The sequence below is a fragment of the Hypanus sabinus genome, chromosome 16 (assembly GCF_030144855.1).
Source record: "Hypanus sabinus isolate sHypSab1 chromosome 16, sHypSab1.hap1, whole genome shotgun sequence".
Classification (NCBI taxonomy): domain Eukaryota; kingdom Metazoa; phylum Chordata; class Chondrichthyes; order Myliobatiformes; family Dasyatidae; genus Hypanus; species Hypanus sabinus.
In genome coordinates, this window is record NC_082721.1 from 49,725,811 (window position 1) to 49,741,673 (window position 15,863).

Consider the following 15,863-nt stretch of genomic DNA (forward strand, 5'->3'; position numbering starts at 1 on the left):
CAGTGTCACAGTAGTAATACAGGTTCACAGACATACAAATGTTAGAAGAGAAATAAAAATGAATTTAAAAAAAATTAGCTCAAACAATCTAACCGGAGGGGTTCATAACTCCCTTAGCTATAGATTGATTATTTAGCCTAATGACTTCATGTAGTGCTCTTTGGAGCAGCACAGCTGTCTCAGCTGATTACTGAAAGTGTTCCTCTGTTCAGACAAGGTGGCATGCAGAGGGTGAGAATCATTGTCTAGAATTACCAGGATTTTCCGGTGGGTCCTTTGATCTATCCCAGCCTCCATTATGTCCAGTTTGACTCCTATAACTGAGCCAGCCTTTCTAATCAGTTTATTGAGGCTGTTTACATCACCCATGTTGATGCCATTGTACCAGCACACCACCTCATAGAAGGTTGTACTGGCAACAACAGATTGGTAGATCATGAGAAAGAGAGGCCTACATACTCCAAAGGACCTCAGTCTCCTCAGGAAGAAGACACAACTTTGGCCCTTGTACACAGCCTCAGTGTTGCTGCTCCACTCAAGTTAGGCATCCAGGTGCACCCCCAGGTACACCCCGTCATCACATCCATGCCCTCACCATTAATAGTAACAGGGGGCAGTGCAGGCTTGGTCTTCCTAAAGTCCATCACCATCTCCTTTGTCTTACTGATGTTGAGCTGCAGTTGATTCAACTTGCACCATTTGACAAAGTCCTCCACCAGGACCCTGTATTCATCCTCCCGTTCTCCCTTTACGCATCCAACTATTGCTGAACCATCAGAGAATTTCTGCAGGTGACAGTGTTGTTTCTAAAGTCCGAGGTGTACAGAGTAAACAGGAAGGGAGCCAATGCAGTCCCACATGGGCCCCAGTGCTGCTTATAGCCATGTCTGACACACAGCTCTGAAGCCGCACAAACTGTGGTCTGCCAGTCAGGTAGTCCATTATCCAGGATACAATGGAAATGCCTACTTGCATTGAATGGAACTTTTCTCCCAGCAGAGGGCTGTATGGTATTGAAGACACTTGAGAAATAAAAAATATGATCCTCATGGTGCTGCCCTGCTTATCCAAATGGAAGTAGGCTTTGTTCAGCAGGTAGACGACAGAACGTCGACTTCAATGTGCTCCTGGTAGGTGAAGTGCCAGGGATCGAGGGCTGATCTGACCAGGGGTCAGAGGTGAGCCAGGACCAGCCTCTCGAGAGTTTTCATGATGTGTGAGGTCAGGGTCACTCAAGACTTTCAGTCAGCCCTTCTTGGGTACAGGGACCACACATGATGTTTTCCACACAGTCAGGACCCTTTCCAGGCTGAGACTCAGATTGAAAATGCACTGGAGAATTCCACATGGCTGCTCATCCCACTCCTTCAGGATCATGGGGTTCACAGCATCTGGTCCCAATGCTTTGCCGTGTCTGAGTTTCCCCACAGCCCTTCCCACCTACTTAGTAGTGAAGGAGAGTCTACAATGACTGGGGAGTTGGTGGAAGGTGGGGACTGAGGGAGGTGAAGACCGGGACATTAGCAGTTGGTATGTGGAGGTGTGGATGGTAGGTGCAGAGCAAGGAGGGAATGTAGACAGTGGTAGCCTAGGTTGTTCATCGACATGTTGAACTGGAGGGGGGGAGAAGGGTGGAGGGGAGGCATTAGTGCTGAGGAGTATTGGGTGTGCTGATGGGATGTGAACAGGAGGGCAATTGTCAAACCTATTGATGAATTCATTTGACTCATTAGCCCATTCACGGCTGCATTCCAACGCTCTACGGCCAGGCTGATTGAAGCCAGTGATGTTCTTCATGCCTTTCCACAACTCCTATGTGCTACTCTGCCCAAGCTTGTTCTCCAGCTCTCTCCTGTATTCCTCTTTAGCCATGTTGATCTTCTCCTTTAGCTCCCTCTGCACATTTCAAATCCTGATCGAAAGGCTCTCTTTTTGAGGTTGAGAAGAGCCTTTAGATCACTGGTGACCCATGCTTTTACATAAATAGAGAGAAGGGAGGGTGAGAGGGATGAAAAAGCAATCCTGAAACTACAAGATACAAAACATAGTTGCTGGAAATATCCAGAAATGGTGCTGGGAGAACTAAATCTTTGGGGGGATAGATGGGAAGCCAGTGAAGTAACGAACTACTTTGATCTGAATGGTGTCAAGAGTGTCACTGGAGCTACACCAATCCAAGTAGAGTGTATTTAAAGACATTCCTAAAAAGGTACCCTATAGATGATGAAAAAGCTTTGGTATAGCCAGTACTCACCACAAGAAACTTGGACTCTGACCTAGCTTTTCTTGACAGCATTAAGGAGTTTATACATTTATTTTCGTCAGCAGAAATCCCAAGGAAGTTGTAATTCCACTGAATGTTAAGGAGTGGTGGTTGGGCTCCTTTTTTTCAGAATTGTTCATTCATTGGCACTTGTGGCATACAGGATATTGTTGTCAGTCTATGGGTGAATGTTCTTAGATATCACTAGATGGCGCCACAAGCTGCTTGTTTATCTGACTACTTACGATTCCCTATCTAGTTAACCCCACTTGTCATATCTTAGAAGAAGGGTTACTGAAGAAGCTAAGACTGCAGTTCACTCAGTGGGGGTTTTACAGTTAAACAGATTTTCTAAGCTACACTCAGTGGCCACTTCATTCGGTGTAGGAGTGGAACCCAGTGCGGGCTTCTGCTGCTGCAGCCCATCCACGTCAAGGTTCAACGTGTGTTCAGTGGTGCTCTTGTCCATACCACATGTTGCCTTCTTGTCAGCTTGAACCAGCATGGCCATTTTCCTCTAACCCACCACATTAACAAAACATTGTGGTCCACAGAACTGAACTGAGCACTATGGTTACTACAACTCCCAGTGACTGAGAACTGTAACATCTATAGCCCAGATCATTAAGCTGAGAGTTCTGCTCTTCACACAATTATGTTCTGTGATTGTAATATCTTGTGCTGATCCATATTCTAAACTCATCTGACTTGCTCATGAGACTTCTTGCTTTACAATAGATTCTAGCAGTACTCCCAAAAATTCCTAACCAGCTCCTGACTACTCTGCCCTTGGACTTGCTTGATTTATCCTCTAAATTTGGATCAATGGCCTCAACTGCCACTGAGTTTCCCACCGCCTGCCAAATTAGTTTAAACCCTGCTGAGTAGCGTGAGCACAACTCCCCACAGGAATATTGGCCCCTTGCATTTTAATGTCTTCTTGGTCCCACCTGCCACAGAAGTGATTGCAATGATCAAAGTACCCTACCATACCAGCTTTTAAGCTATGCATTCATCTGTCCTGTCTTCATATTTTAACCCCTGTTAGTACATGATATTGGGAGTAATCCTGAGATTATAATCTTGGAGGTCCTGATTTTCATCCTTCTCTACAACTTCCTGCAGACCTCATTCCTTTTACTAATGTTTTTAGTAACAAAATGTACTCCAACATGTCAATAGACAATAGGTGCCAAAGTAGACCATTCAGCCCCTCGAGTCTGCACCGCCATTCTGAGATCATGGCTGATCATTCACTATCAATACCCAGTCCCTGCCTTGCCCCATATCCCTTGATTCCCCTATCCATCAGATATCTATCGAGCTCCTTGTCTCTCCCTCTTCAGAATGTTTTGTCCTTCCTCAGAGATATTCCTGATCATGGAAACAGGGAAAGCAGCAGCAGTCCATTCTAGAGTCTCACTGTTGCCCAAAGAAATGCCTGTCAATTCCCCCTCACTGACAAACCCTCCACCGTAGTGCTCACCAAGGCTTTCCCCTCCCATTTCAACAGGGCTAACAATGGTGCATCTAACTTGTTTGGTGCCAGCCCCTTCCTCTCAGAAGTCATGCTATCCAACAGCATCCAATATGGTCCATTTGTCTTTCAGCATCCCAATATTCCATCACTAGTCCTATTGCAGTTCCATCTCCTCTATGTGGTAGGATAGGAGCTACAGCCAGATATTCTTCCCATAAGCACAGTCACCAGGGACACTGAATTGCCCACATCCTGAAGGAGGACATAGCTCTGTGTAAGCTCCTACATTCTTAGTCCTCAGTCTCTATGAAGAAAAAGAATTAAAATAGAAAGCCTCACTTGGTCATTACTGTCCTTTCTCATAAATCACTTGGACCCTAGAAACCCCTCTCAAAATAGCCACTCCCATTCAGAAACAAAAGAAAACCTGCTGATCCTGGAAATCCAATCAACACACAAAATGCTGGAGGAACTCACCAGGCCAGGCAACAACTATGGAAGAGTAAACAGTCGATGTTTCGGGCTGAGACCCTTCATCAGAACTGGTGAGGCCTGGTTCTTTTTATACCTTGTTCTCAAAAGTTCCACAGGTGGCTGTGGAGGGAAACTGGGTCATTAGGTATATTTAAGGCAGAAGCTTACAGATTTTTGATTAGTCAGGGCATAAAGGGATATGGGAAGAAGGCAGGAGATTGAGGCTGAGGGGGAAAATGGATCAGCCATGATGCAATGGCAGAGCAAACTCAATAGGCAAAATAGCCTAATTCTGCTCCTATGTCTTATTCCACAAGTGCTGCCAAACTCCATACTGCCTTATGGTCTTGCCTCTCTTGCTCTCGACACCCTACTCCTGTTCCTATTCCGTGTATTCTCATAAGATCCAACTCAGATTTGTTCACCATCACTGTCAAAACTGGTGGCAATGCATAATCAAGCAGTAGTCAAGTTTCACTTTTCAGGAAACATCCTGTATCTTCTCTATCATTGCTGTCGAAATTAACACGTGTTTTTTTAAGCCGTGCTGGATTTGGATATATATCATCATCAATGGCATAAGTGTAACACACATCTGTAGACAAAGGTAGCAGTCTCATGCATCTGTGTAGGCATGATCTGTCTTCAAGCTCCAAGTTGATAATAGGTTATTTTAGAACTACAACTAAACAATTCATTAATAATCTTGTTGCAAAGGGACCACTAGAAAGGAGTTCAATCACCAAGAGCAAATCTGCAGATGTGGGAAATCCAAGTAACACAGACAAGATGCTGGAGCAGGCCAGGCCAGGCAGCATCTATGGAAAAGAGTTCAGTCAACATATTGGTCCGAGACCCTTCAACAGAGCTGGAGAAAAAAAGATGAGTCATCAAAGTTAGAAGGTGGGGGAGGGAAGGGAGAATCACAAGATGATAGGTGAAACTGGGAGGGGATGAGATAAATAGTTGGGAAATTGATTGGTGAGAGATACAGGGCTGGAGAAGGGGGGGGGATCTTAATAGGAGAGGACAGAAGGCCTTAGAAGAAAGAAAAAGGGTGAGGTGCACTAGGTAGCAATGGGCAGGCCAGGAAAAAAGGTGAGAGGGGGAAAAGGGGATGAGAAATAGAGAAGTGGTAGGCATTACTAGGAAGTTCAAGAAATCAATGTTCCTGCCATCAAGTTAGAGGCTACCCAACGGAATATAAGGTGTTGCTCCTCCAACGTGAGTGTGCCCTCATTGCGACAAGAGAGGAGGCCATGGATAGACATATCAGAATGGGAATGGGAAGTGGAATTAAAATGGGTGGCCCTGGGTGATCCTGCATTTTCTGGTGGATGGAACGTAGGTGCTTGGTGAAGCAGTCTTCCAATCTACATTGAGTCTCACCAATGTACAACAGGCCACACCGAACCCCAAAAGACTCACAGGTGAGGTGTTGCCTCACCTGGAAGGACTGTTTGGAGCCCTAAATGGTAGAGAGGTAGGTGGTGTAGATTTTGTTCTGCTTGCAAGAAAAAGTGCCAGGAGGGAGATTGGTAGGGAGGGATGAATGGACAAGAGTTGCATATCAGAAAGCAGAGAGTTGGGGGGGGTGGGGGTGAGGAAAATACTTGCTTGGTTATTGGATCCCATTGGAAGTGGTGGATGTCTCAGAGAATTATGTGCTAAACGCTGAAGCTTGTGGGGTGGTAGGTGAGGACAACAGGAACCCTAGCCCTGGTGGGGTGGTGGAAGGATGGGGTGAGGGCAGATGTGCACTAAATGGAAGAGATGCAGTTGAGGGAAGCCCGCTCTGGATCTTTTCATTGCCAGTTTACTGACGAGACATCAACCAGCTCAATTTCACCACTCTACTTTCCAATTCCAATCTCACTCCTTCCAAAGGCTCTGCTCTCCACTAATCCTAACCTCACCATCAAACCTGTAGATAAGGGAGGTGCTGTAGTAGTCTAGCAGACTAACCTCAACCTTGCTGAGGCCCAGTGACAACTGTCCTCTTTCTTACCCCTCAAACTGTACCCCACTAAGGAGCACCAGACCATTGTATCCCACACCAGCACTGACCTGATGGCATGAATATTGATTTCTTCAACTTCCAGTAATGCTCCCCTTTCTCAATTCCTCATCCCCTTTTCCCTCTCTCATCTCATCTCCTGGCCTGCTCCTCCACCTTTTTCTTTCTTCCATGGCCTTCTGTCCTCCATCAGACTATCCCCCTTCTCCAGCCCTGTATCCCCCCCCCCGTTCACAAATCACCTTGTGTTTCACCCTCTACTCCCCCACACTCTAACTCTGACTCCTCAACATTTTCCCCAGTCCTGCTGAAGGGCCTCAGCTCAAAATGTCAACTGTACTCTTTTCCATATATACAGCATGGCTTGCTGAGTTCCTCCAGCATTTGGTGTGTGTTACTAGAAAAAACTGACCATAAAAACAACCGAATTTTACATTCAGTTGGAAATTAATATAGTTCAATCTGATACCAGGTTTGTCATTCTGAACAAAGAAATCTATGAGTGGCAATTCAACTGTGGTAGAGTGCAAAACTAGCACTTTCAGTAATAATGCAATATTCTTAATGTACATACATTCTTTTTAATGCAGGAAATGCAACGAGAGAGAGTTCAATCATGGATTTCAGGGAAAACTATAGATAGCATATTTAAGCAAAAGACTTAACATTAACAGGAAAAAAGAATAAAACTTTAAGTATGAGAATGTCTACGAATTCAGGAAAAAATGGCCAAGAATTTGATAGTGCAAGGAAAACAAATTGTGACATTAAACTCGCAAATATAAATATAGTGGTAAGCACTTCTATAGAAAAGAAAATATTAATAACAAACATTGTGCCCTTACAGGCAGAAAAAGGTTATTTTATAAAGAGCAATGAGAACATGGGTGGAGAACTAAACAAGTACTTTGTCTATTCACAGAAAAATATACAAAAAAATTCAGAAGTAATGAAAAAAACCCAGAGTCCAGCACAAATGAGTAATTAAACTAAGTATGAGCTAAACATCTACTGGCAGCAAAGTTAATGTCCAAACAGCCCACATTTTTGAAGATGGCTCATGATGCATACTTTGGTTATCCACTGAAGTTCCATAGATTCTGGTACTTCTACAGATTTAAGATGGTAACTATGATCCAACATTTATAAAAGCAAAAAGGGGGACAGGAAGAACCACTTTTAACCACTTTGGTCAAAAAACTGAAATGCCATTTTTAAATGCTGAAAGACTGGGAATTGTTGATGTCCAAAGGAACCCGGACATTAATATTCAGTTATCACCGAATATTAACATGCAGGTGCAACTGGAGCTGGAAATTGTGATGGCAAGATGTATATTGCTCTTTATTACAAGAGAATTTTGAGACAACCAATATTAATACATGCAACCTCAGCATTAAAGAGGTTACCATTCTCTCAATACAAAGTGTTACTACAGCAGGTCCATTATAGTGGGCCACTTATGAGATTTGCTTTGGAAACTGACAAGACAACTTCTAAATTGACCAGCAGCTGAATTTGGAGATAGGAACAACTGCAGATACTTATCACCTTTCAAACTTCAGTCAGAATTGAGACATACACTTTTAAATGCATATCCAGTAAAGGTAAGATAGGTTAATGATATAACTCAGAATAAATAACATTGGTCTCTTAGGTAGACAACTTGCATTTAAACTATTTCAGACATTTGAGAGCAATAATATGGAAAACTCAAGAAAAAAATGTTAGACAGCAATATAAACCTACCACTATAAAATCCCGTGAAATAACTTGATAGCATTTGCTGTTTTTTTTCACATTTTGTATTTATTTTCCCAATGCAATACATTACAGCAAATTTTATTTTATAATTAAGCAAGGAAGGATTACAGCAGATTCACGAGACTAGTTCCTGTGTTGGCTGGGTTATACAACAAGGAGATATTGAGCAGATTAATCCTCTATTGTCTAGGGTTTAGAAGGATGACAGGGCAATTAGGTGGGATAAAAAATGCTTTCCTTTATGAGTTGAGGCAGAGAATATAAGATCACATAGGTTCTAGTACATTACAGGAAGCTGTGATTGCACTGGAATGTATAAAGGAGATTTATGAGAATGTTCCCAGGGCATGATAATTGTAGCTATGTGGAAAAAGTAGATGAGCTAAGGAAAATTTAATTGAGAGACCAAGAAAAATAGGAAGGACACATATCCTTCCACAGAATGTCAAAAACCAGAGGTGAGAGGTCTAAAACAATTGATGCAGGAAATAAAATGAGTGTTTCTTTCATCTAGGCTGTTAAGGCTCTGAAATCAGTACTTGAAAGAGTCAGAGGCCAAACCTCACATTTATTAACTACTTGGACAGCACAAGAAAAACTGCAGTCTCCAGGTTTATAGCTTCAGCACTAGTCCATGGTTAGATTTGGAATGTCTTTTTTTAAAATTCATCACATGGGATGAATTGTCTATTCCTGTGTCATAGATTTTCTGATTCAAAGAGTCAGAATACATTTGACAGGCAACTGAGCACAAGTGTGTTATGTGACCATTCTTGGATATTATACATTGGCCGTCATGAAAGAGGACAATAGACAGGAGGTGCAGGAGTAGGCCATTCAGCCCTTCTAGCCAGCACCACCATTCACTGTGATCATGGCTGATCATACACAATCAGTACCCTGTTCCTGCCCTCACCCCATATCCTTTGACACCGCTATCTATAAGAGCTCTATCTAACTCTCTCTTAAATGCATCCAGAGACTTGGCCTCCACTGCCTTCTGGCGCAGAGCATTCCACATATCCACCACTCTCTGGGTGAAAAAGTTTTTCCGCATCTCTGTTCTAAATGGCCTACCACTTATTCTTAAACTGTGGCCTCTAGTTCTGGACTCGCCCATCAGCGGAAACATGCTTCCTGCCTCCAGCGTGTCCAATCCCTTAATAATCTTATATGTTTCAATCAGATCCCCTCTCATCCTTCTAAATTCCAGTGTATACAAGCCCAGTCGCTCCAATCTTTCAACATATGACAGTCCCGCCATTCCGGGAATTAACCTTGTGAACCTACGCTGCACTCCCTCAATAGCAAGAATGTCCTTCCTCAAATTTGGAGACCAAAACTGCACACAATACTCCAGGAGGGGTCTCACCAGGGCCCTGTACAGCTGCAGTGATGGATGAAATCCATTGAGTCCATGATACAAGAACATCTTCAGCCCCAAGTGTGAAGAGCAGATCATCTTTATCCAAGATCTCCATCAGAGGTTATTTCATTCCATTTCCTTTTCTCCACATGATCAACAGAATTGCAGAAGTATCTTACCTGAAATTAATGAAACCATCTAAGAACAACTAACTACCACCTTCAAAAGGTATTTAAACAGAATTGAGAGTTTGTGATAGTAACATTTTGCAGTCGACTCAGCATCAAAGCCACTCTATTCCAAAAAATGGGAATGATACCAACACTTGCAGTGTCACAACACATAACAATGGGCAAGGAGTATGTGCAATATATTTACTTTTGTTTCAGTTATAAGATTTATTTTTGACCTATTTTGACTAACTTTGACCATTCATTTGACACCATTTTCAAAGACAAAGCTGAAGTATTTTCAAGTATCTTCAACTCCAAATCTGAAAGTCAATACATCATACTTGAATCTACTGTTCATTTTATGTTTATTTCCTTTAAAAGACATTTGGTTATTTTCCTTTTTATATTTATAAAATACCATTAAGTTTGCCTTGATGTTACTTGCCAATATTTCCAGCCCTAAAATCTCTATTAATCTATTTTAATTATAAAACCTGGACATGTTTTACTCCTAAAATCACAGATCTACATCATAGGAGATTGGCTGCTTGTTGAACAATCTATTTAGTTTCATTTCCACTGTAATTTAATTTTCTATTGTGCCTATTCAATTACACTTTGCTTTGTCTCTGCTTTCACCAACCTTGCAAACAGCAAGTTCCAGATCGCCCCCACACTATACAAGCTTTTCCTCACATCCCCCTTTAAATCTGCAGCCCCTGATCATTGAACAGTCTTTCATTAAAAATAGCATCTCTTAATCCTATCCAAATCTGTCATAATCTTGCTCACTTTGATCTTTTCTGTCAAACTGGTAATTAGTTTATTATTGTGACATGTACCAAGGTACAGTGAAAAAAACTTTTCTTGCATACTGTTCATACAGATTAATTCATTACATCAGTGCATTGAGGTAGGATAAAAATACACACCAACTGAGTGCAGAATAAAGTGTTAGTTACAGAGAAAGTGCAGTGCAAGTAGACAAAATAGAATGTAAGGTTAAGAGTCCATCTTATCGAACTTGGGAACTGTTCAAAAGTCTTACCAGTGTGTTAGATGTCATCTGCTAGTACACGGTTTCAGCCATTTGTATCTTTGGCCTAGTAGGAAGAGGGGATAATAGAGAATTTATATGGTGGTGAGCTCTCTGATTATGCTGGCTCCTTTACAGAGGCAGCAAGAAGAGTAGACAGAGTCCATAGAAGCAAGGCTGGTTTCTGTGATGTGCTGATCGCATCACAGCTCTGCAGTTTCTTGCGGTCACAGGCAGAGCAGTTGCCATGCCAAGCTTTGATGCATCAGAATATAATGCAATAAAAGTTGGTGAGAGTGAAAGGCTCAAGCCAAATTCCTTTAGCCCCCTGCTGAAGTAGAGGCAATAGTGAGCTTTCTTGGTCATATGTGATTGGACCAGGTGTTCATTCATAGAAACTTGAAGCTCTCAATCTCAGCGTGTGCCATTATTCTTCCTGAAGTCAATGACCAACTCTCGTTTCGCTGACATTGAGGGAAATAATTCTTGTTATGACACCATATCACTAGTATCTCTGTTCCCTTCCTGTAATCCAACTCATGGAGATTCAAGGTTATTTACCACATGCACATCAGAACATACAGTGAAATGTGTCGCTTATGTTAAGAATGAATACACCCGAGGATTGCTGGTGGTATCCACAAATCTCGCCACACATTCCAGTACAAACATAACATGCCCACATTGTTCGGTTTAGCTACACAAAATACAAGGAACAAAACAGCAAAACGTCTCGTTTCTCCCTCTCCCCCCCCACCCCCCATGCATGTACACAGTGACAGACAAGACAGTCCATATTTTTCCATCTCCAGCAGTCCTGGATTTGCATTTAGATGTAGACATTAGGCCTTCGACTACCCCAGGAGACCTGCAGAGATATGCACACCCAGGCCTCTGGCCTCCAATTCAACCTTCAGCTTTAACCCAAGACCCAACAATCACTTTGAACTCCAGATGAGCCTCAAGTACTAAACCTCAGACTCCGGTACCACCTTCATGAACCAGTTGAGATATGGCCCACCACTGTTGGATCATCTTCAAAGTTGCAGAGGGAGTTATAGCAGAATCTGACCAGGCATCATGTATGTATAAGGAGTAAAGTAAGGTGCTGGGGACACTATCTTGTGGGGTATGAGTGTTGAGAATAATCATGGTGAGATGTTGCTGCTTATCCTTACTACTAATTGTGGTCTGTCGGTCAGCAAGCCAAGGGTCCAGTTGCAAAGGGAGGTGTTGACTCCCAGCTCCAGCAGATTTATTCACTTAAAGAGAACTACTTTCTCCGTTCTGTACAAAATCCACCATTCCTAGAACAATTTCAGTAAATTTTTCATGTAAGATTTTTACATTTTCCTATATTGTGGCGGCCAAAATGAAATGCAATCCTATTGTTTGATGTAAGATTCAATATAACCTTGCGTTTGCATGATTATCGAAATTTATGATTCTCAGGATCCCATGCTATACTAACTACTTCCTCAACATAACCTCCCACTTCCAAAATTTTATGCACATGTACATCCAGGTCTCTCTGTTCGAACACATGGTTTAGAGCTGAGCCAGTATTCCACCATCTCTCATTCATTTTGCTAAAGCAGTATTTCACTTTTCTGTATTAAACTTCTTTTCCAACTTACCTGCTGCTTCTGCCAATCATGTCTGTTTTGCTACTCCCCTCCCCAGTTGAAAATCACACCCCTAGTTCAAACTCAAAGTTTGATCAGACACTATACATATGGTCCCCAAGACACAAAGCATTCTGATGTTCTCACATAACTTCTAGAATTTGTGCACTGAATCCCTCCCTGCTGCCCCCCAGGTTTCAAGAAATTACATTAGCTTTCTATTGAACCTTTAGATTTTTTTTACTAACTTGTACCCTCATTGTGCAATCCCTTTTCTAAGATCTTTTTACAATCTAATTTTAATATTACTTCCTGTAAGTTGTAACTTAACCCCATGTCTCCAACTCAAAAGCTACAACAAATACCAGCCTCCCTGATGCTCATGTCTACTCTTTCCATCCATCTCAAGCATTCCCACCACCCACCCACCCCAAACTCACATAAGCCATCACATCTTTTCTCCTTCCTTAATCCTTTAATTTCTGACTTTGCTGATAACAGGAACTATACTTTTTAAGTCATTGCTTGCATTCTTTTCAAACTCCAGAAAATCTTCCCAGATGTTACTGCAATACATTGGGCAGCAATTCACCTCTTATGTAACTGCTGCCTTTGGGCACAATACTCCGATTTATGGGCCAGCCTAGCTCAGCTCTGCTCCTTTTTCCCTGCCCCTTCAGTGTTGATCTGTCAGTTTTCTCCCCTATCAGAAGTGCTCCTCCACACCAATACACCGTTCTCCAAGCTCAAACACAGGATACAACAGATTCTGCAGATGCTGATAAATTTGAGCAACATACACAAAATGCTGAAGGAACAAAAAGTCCAGCAGCATATATGGAGGAAAATAAACAATCCAAAGTTTCTGGCCAAGACCCTTCAACGGAAAGGAAGGTGGCAGAAGCCAGAATAAGGGAGCGTAGGGAGGAGTACAAGCTGGCTGGTGATAGGTGAGAGGGAAAATGGATGGTTGGGGGAAAAGGATGATGTAGATACCTGTGAAATGACAGGTGGAAGAGCTAAAGGCCTGATAAAGAAGGCATCTAATTGGAGAGGACCGTGGATCATTGAATAAAGGTAAGGTTGGAGCTAGAGGGAGGTGATGGGCAGGTCATTAGGAAGGAAAATAAAGGATGAGAAGGTAACCAAAATGGGGAATGGAAGAGGGTTGGGGAGGGAAATAGAAGGGAGTGATTACTGGAAATGAGAGAAGTCAATGTTCATGCCATTAGGTTGGAAGCTACCCAGACAGAATACAAGGCGTTGCTCTGCCAGCCTGGGTTTGGTCTCATTTGTGGCAGTAGGGAAGGTCATGGACAGACATGTCAGTTATGGAAATGGAAATTGAATTGAAATGGGTGGCCACTGAGAGATTCTGACTTTTGTGACGTGCAGAGAGAAGGTGCTTGACAAAGTGGTTCCCAATCTGCTTTGAGTCCTACTAATGTAGAGGAGGCCACACTGGGAACACTAGATATAACAGATAACCCTGATGGGCTTCCAAGTGAAATGTCTCATTTGGAAGGATTGTCTTGGCCCCTGAATGATAGTGAGGGAGGTGGTGTAGGGATAGGTGTATTGTTATCTTGAAGGATAATTGCCAGGAGGGAGTTCAGTGAAGAGGAATGAATGGTCGAGGGAGTCACATAGAGATTGATTCCTGAGGAAGTGTGGGAGGTGAAAAGAAAGGTGTATTTCTTGATGTGGTAAAATTCCATTGGAGACGTTGGAAGTCACAGAGAATGACGTGCTGGATAGAGACATGTAGGGTGTTATGTGAGATCAAGGAGACCCTTTCCCTATTTCCTTGGCAGAGAGATGGAGTGAGGGCAGATGTGCTGGAAATGGAGGAGATGCAGTTGAGGGCAGGATCAATGTGGTGTACACGAAAATCTATTTTTTTAAGTTGGGGGAGGGAGGGAGGTACATCACCTATATTATAGAATGGAAACCCCATCCTGAGATCAAATGCAGCAGAAACAAAGGAACTGAGAGAAAAGAATAGCCTTTTTTTAAAAAAAAAACAAGTGACAGGGTTACATTCCAGGTATCTTTCATGAGCACCATTTTGATAACTGCCAATTCACCTGCTCCACCATGGACATCCAGCATTTATACACCTCCATTCCCCATCAGACAGCTGTTTCTTTCTGGAACACAGTCCAAACAGTTCTCTTTGGTGAACACTCTCATCCACACTACAGAACATTTTCTTACCCCAACTTCTCTTTCGATTCCTCTTACATTCTGTTAAGCAAAGGAGTAGTTATGGGCCTCAGTCATGTGTTCCTTTCCACTGGCAAGTTCTGATGCACAGTTGAGGTTTCAGGTGAAGACCATACCTCTCTTGCTCCACATAAGCTGCCCGACACATTGATTCCTCCAGTAATTTGATATTTTGATTAATAGATGAATGTGGTTCACTACCACCTTTTCAATGTTTATTGCCCTTGCCAGCAATATGCATATCCTGTATATGAACAATGTAAACCCATCCTGATGGGCTGAATGACCCCCATTTCTGTGCTGTACAGTTCTAACCAAACTGATTCTTTTGCCAACTAATCATTATCTCATTTGGAAAAAGTAAAACCGTCTCTTGAATAAGCTACTCTTCCCAATCTCTACAATGAAGTCTCTTGATCCTAATGGAATGGAAGAAAAAAATATTTCTATACTCTAATATGCCATCATAATGCTCTAAGATTAAATGATTTAACACAAGGACCTTGACCTGAAATGTTGACTCTCCATTGTACTTCATAAATGCTGCCTGATTCCCCCCCCCCCCAAGTTCCTCCAGCACTTTATATGTTGCCTATCTTGCCTCTGTACTCTTACCAAAGTCTCAAACAATCAAGAAGAATTGAAAAGGCAATAAATTCTCATCCACATTTGAGAATTTCCCCTCTTCTCCAAAAGGGTCTGGTTCAGTTGGGATATGGCTACAAGTACTAGCAGGACTTCTTTCTTTCGTTACACTAATCAGAAAGCAAACTAAATCTCACCCCTTTCTCAAACACCCACTGTACAAGATTAAAGAAAAACTCAATAATTCAGCATACTTCGGTGGTGCTGAATAAGCAGACTTTCCAGAGGTTTGGATGCTATTCCAATACATTTTTGATTCACCATGTTTTTAAGAACTTACACTGTCTTACAATAAAGTTCACAATGCACTTAGTAAATTTAAAGGGAACGTGGGAGCTGAGACCCACATGATTCAGAAGGAAGCATGAGATGCAGACCTGGAGAGTGAAAGCACAAGAACTGGGATAGCAGTGAAATGAAAGAAAGTGCAAGAAACAAGGCCAGAGTCAGAAGAGAGTCAGCAAATATTACCTGGTGATCAGATGTCAAACTAGGATTTCCAAATAGTCAGATAACAAATAGTTGGAATGTTACTTTGTTTGGAAGTCCCACTCCAAACACAAAGCTGACTCGTGTTAACTCTACTGCTTCTCACTGCCAACCAGCTGTGGACCAATAGCAAAAGTCAGGCTCCAAGCTTTGGTGTATATCACAATTAAGTAGCTGCCTAGATTTGTACATAACTTATCACTTATATAGTAGTTAACATGTTTTTTTTTAAACATGGCTTTAAGTCACGTTGTTAACTGAAGTTAAGATGTATAGGAATGATGCACCGTCAATCTCATCCAGCA